Source organism: Austrofundulus limnaeus, unplaced genomic scaffold (assembly GCF_001266775.1).
Source record: "Austrofundulus limnaeus strain Quisiro unplaced genomic scaffold, Austrofundulus_limnaeus-1.0 Scaffold2620, whole genome shotgun sequence".
In the NCBI taxonomy this organism is placed as follows: Eukaryota; Metazoa; Chordata; class Actinopteri; order Cyprinodontiformes; family Rivulidae; genus Austrofundulus; species Austrofundulus limnaeus.
The window spans coordinates 3,433-8,187 of NW_013955022.1; the positions used below are offsets into that span (position 1 = coordinate 3,433).

The 4,755-nt window shown below is 42.9% G+C and overlaps 1 long non-coding RNA gene across 1 annotated transcript; it reads left to right on the forward strand.

Annotated features, from left to right (window-relative positions):
* The first annotated feature begins 1,037 nt into the window (after positions 1 to 1,037).
* Positions 1,038 to 3,312, forward strand: LOC106511246 (uncharacterized). Its single transcript, XR_001309496.1, has 3 exons — positions 1,038 to 1,050; positions 1,136 to 1,226; positions 1,324 to 3,312. It is a non-coding gene; the product is annotated as an uncharacterized LOC106511246 (long non-coding RNA).
* The last annotated feature ends 1,443 nt before the right edge of the window (positions 3,313 to 4,755 follow it).

Genomic DNA, 4,755 nt, shown 5'->3' on the forward strand with positions numbered 1-4,755 from the left:
TTCTTCAGCAGTGGAGTCTTGCATGGTGAGCGTGCATACAGGCCATGGTGGTTCAGTGCATTACTTATTTTTTTACTTGTTTTCTTTGAAACAATCGTACCTGCTAATTCCAGGTCTTTCTGAAGCTCTCCATAAGTGGTCCTTGGCTCTTGGACAACTCTTCTGATAATTCTTTTCACTCCTCTGTCAGAAATCTTGTGAGGAGCACCTGGTCGTGGTCGGTTTATGGTGAAATGATGTTCTTTCTACTTCTGAATTATGGCCCCTTCAGTGCTCACTGGAACCTTCAGAAGTTTAGACATTCTTCTGTAACCGATGCCAGAGAATAAATACCCCGGTATTCGTCAAATGACGTCACACAAAAGTGACAGGTGCCACGCCCCTTTAAGGTGGGACTTTCATTTATGGTCAACTTCCGGTCCCCCTCTCTCTCCTTCCCACTCGTGAGTTCCTGTTTTCATTTACCGTAACCCTACCCCTCCCTCTTCCCCCCTCTTTTCATTTACTGTAACCCCTAAGCCTTGACCACAAACATCCTGTTTTGAACAGGTGTTAGGATATTGCAAAAGAGCTTGACCTGTCATAACCCTACCCTCCCTCTTTCCCCTCTTCATTTACCGTAATCCTACCCCTCCCTCCATCCCCCTCTTTTCATTTACTGTAACCCTTGAGCACAAACATCCTATTTTGAACAGATGTCCTTGGCCCACCTGTCTTTTCACCCACCCCTCTTGACCACAAACATCCTGTTTTGAACAGATCTCCTCGGCCCACCTGTCTGTTCACCCACCCCTCCCTGATAGCTGTCAGAAGTGTGAAAAGTTTTCGTCAAACTATTCCATCGTCCAATCAGCTCTTGTTTTAGGCATTAGATCCCACCCCTCAGCCAATCAGCTCCTGTCTTAAGCATCAGATCCCATCCCTCCTCGGTTCGTGATACGTTTAAAAGAACATGTCTCAGTCTGTCAGTACTTCCATCAGCGAGAAGACCCCACATTGTGTTCCAGCACCGTTGCACGTCAGCAGCCACAGCAGAAGCGAAATTTACAGGTTCATAATTGTTTTATTCAGTGTTATTCTGTTAAATGTATTTATATATTTTTAAATGTACTCTATCTGTCTGTACTTCCATCAGCGAGCGATAAGAAGACCTCCCCGTTGTGTTCAGCAGCAGTGTTGCGCATCAACATCAGAAGCGGAGTTTTTTGCATAAACTAAATTAACAAGTTTGTAATTTTTTTATTCAGTGTTTTTATGTATTTTTATTTCACATGTTGCGAATTGATTTTAAATTATTTTTTCTGTCTTTTCTTTCTATTTCAGAAAAACCGCAATCATGTCAAAGAGAACTAGGTCGCCGTCTGACAATGCTGAAGAAAAGCAGGAAAAAAGAACCAGAAACACGGCCACTTCGACCGAATTAGACAAGCAAAATGTGCGCTTTGAATCGGATTCTCGAATATTACCTTCACCCCGGTGTCTGTTTCACAACCTGAAGGAGAAGACGTCACTGGAGCTCCAAAAAAATAATGTGTTTATTTTCAGGAGTCAGGTCCCACCACCGCATCTGCTCCACGGGGAGTTCTCACTAGAAAAATTTGGGTTCACTGCAAGCGTGGGTTATGTATTTTATAACCACCGGGGTGAGCTTAATCTTTACCAGATTCGTGACAACAAACAGTTTTCAACAAGCACGCCTCTCACTGTCGTTAAATATGAAGACTGGCTGGTTCTAACCGCGCTCATACCACTAGAAGATTTTCTCCCTAAAACAAGCCCTGATGAGTCCGGGAAAAAAACAAAAATCGCACAATCATCTGGAGTAACCCTCCCAGTAGATCCGAGCTGTCACAGAAAAAAGTGCTGTACAGGGCTTCGTGGACATCTGACACCTGTCATAACGGCGAGTGGAAATTGCAGGCGAGCATTTACAAAAATGACCACCTGCACCCTAGCAATATGTTTCATTTAGACACCATTAACATGGATTGAGGGGCGTTTCGCACAGTTGTGTCAGTTCCTGTGATCGCGATGCATGCCATCCTTCGTGAGTATAACGCAGCTGCTGAGATCACGACCCTTTTTCAGACCTGTCGTCAGTGGAATGATGTCGTGGCGATTAAAAAACATTGGATTTTAACTCATAATCCTCCACACACACACACAAGCACACACGCACACACGCAGCTCCACCCCATCCCCTAGCTCCAGCTCTGCCCCCTTCCGTTCTCTCTACACTTAAAGAAGAACACAAACATGGCACAAGTCTCAGAACAAGTTCCGACCCGAAAGACCGAAAAGAAAATGTACCAACCGCTCCGATAGCCATCTCTCACAACGTTCTGGGGGGTGAGTAGTGCTGATCTGCCTGAAGACTTGATGGGTTCTCCCCTCCACGCCTCAGCCGCAGGAGCTACATCCTGACTACTTCGCGTGTTACCTGCCTTCATCACTGCAGCCGGCTACAGCCCCTCGCAGCTCACAGCTCCCGGTACTTGAAGAAGAACACCTCCAGCTCCCGCTGCTCGATGCAGAAGACCCTGGAACAGGAAGCAGAGGCGGACCGTTCCAGTGTGCTTGCAGGGATTCGATAGCTGAGGACATCGTGAGATGGCTCAGCTCAACAACCCCTCACCTACCTCCAGACACTGACAATTCGGAAGCAACACCTGAAATCTCGCTGGTGAATGCTGAGCCTCCAGCGGATCCCGGAGCGGAGCCCGGAGCGGCCTCTCAGGACCTGTTTGTGGAGCCTGGAGCGGCCTCTCAGGACCTGTTTGCGGAGCCTGCAGCGGCCTCCATGCCTCAAAAGGCCTCACTTCCTCCTGCTTCGCCAGCGCGGGAACCATCAACCAGGCCCGCTTCCTGTGGCGACTGGCTGGATTCGGAGGTCATTCAAACAGCTAAGATGGCCGTCCTTCATCTGCTCAACATGACTCTGGACTCTTACGTCCAGGGTGCATTATAAACCATCCCAGCCAGTTACAGCATCTTTGTATGACGGTACGAGACGAGAACGCATTTTTCAGAGCGCATTATGCTGAAATCTTGAACAGGGTCACGAAGGATCGGTTTGTATCAACCGTCCAGATGATTCTCAGAACTCGTGGCATGCTCGTGGATGACTATGCAATAAAAGTCATCACACAGACTTTATTATTTCAACTCAGATTTGAGCAGAATGTTTTTGAAACGATTTACAATATGTACGAATCGATGCCAGAGTCTGAGGTGAAAAGTCTCGTACCGTTCACAAACTTTTACAAAACTGTGTAGAATAATCTTTATGTTTTCAGATTTTTTTCTGATTTGAAATAGTAGTTTTTATGTAGCGTAATTAGAAACTGTTGTTTTTTCATCTGATTTTTATTTTATATTACAAAAATTTTTTTTTTTTGTTTTTCATGACCAGTTGAATGTAATGTTTTTTCTCTAAATCAAAACTGATTGTTTTTTTAAATTGTAACAGAAAAGTTATAACAAAAAAGTATTACAATATCTACCTCCTAGTTTTTTTCAAAATGTGATTGTAATTTGAAAGTAAATAGTTTTGTTTGTTTTCAAATTTAATAAAAAAGTTGTAACAAAAAAGCTTACAGTATTTGTTGATGTTGTTTTCAGTCTCTCTTGATCAATTTGAATGAATATTAAAATATGTTATAAAAAAGGCTCTCTCTCTCTCTCTCTCTTATAAGAAAATATAAAAAGATCTATGTTATTTTTGAACTAGTCATTTCTCCCAGACTCATTCGGGGACAGGATGGAAGAACAGAAAATCCTAAAACAAATTTATTACACACCAAATAACCCTGGAAGTTATGGAGGTGTTCAGAGATTGATATCTGCTGTGAGAGTTCAAACTGGTTTGGATATCGAGTCTGATAAAATTTAAACATTTTTAAGTAGCCAAGATGCATATACTCTGCATAAACCAGCCAGGATACATTTTCCCAGGAATAAAGTTTTTGTCTCGGGCCCTCTGAAACAATTTCAAGCTGATTTATGCGACATGAACAATCTGTCTGATTTCAACGATGGATACAGATTTTTCTTAACCGTGATCGACGTGTTTTCAAAGCATGCTTATGTAAGAGTTCTGAAAAACTAAACAGCTGCTCAAGTTACGAACGCAATGGAATCTGTTTTCGCTGAGAGCGGGGTGCCCAGAAAACTTCAAACGGACGCAGGAACGGAATTTTATAATAAGAAATTTCAGAGTTCAATGGACAAGCACAACGTGGTGCATTTCTACACGTTCAGCGACGTCAAAGCCTTCGCTGTGGAGCATTTTAACAGAACGTTGAAAACCAGGATGTGGAAATACTTTACAGCTGAAAACACCCTGCGTTATGTGGACGCGCTGAGCGAGTTTGTAAGAAGCTACAACGTGTCTTTTCATTCATGCATTAAAATGCGCCCTATAAATGTATCTGCTGAAAACAAACTGCAGGTTTTACACAATTTGTACGGAGCTCATAAACGAGTTAAATGTAAATTTAATCTCAAGAAAGGTGATCACGTTAGAATCTCTAAGCTACGGGGTGTTTTTGATAAGAAATACCAACAAAGTTTCACGGATGAAATATTTACAATCTCAGAATGCCTTTACCGAAATCCAGCTGTTTACAAAATTATAGACTTTGATGGTCAAAAGATAAAGGGGTCTTTCTATGAGAAGGAATTACAGAAGATCAAAATAGACAAGGAGAGAGTGTACCAGGTCGATAAAGTGTTGAAAAAACACACGTTCAGAGG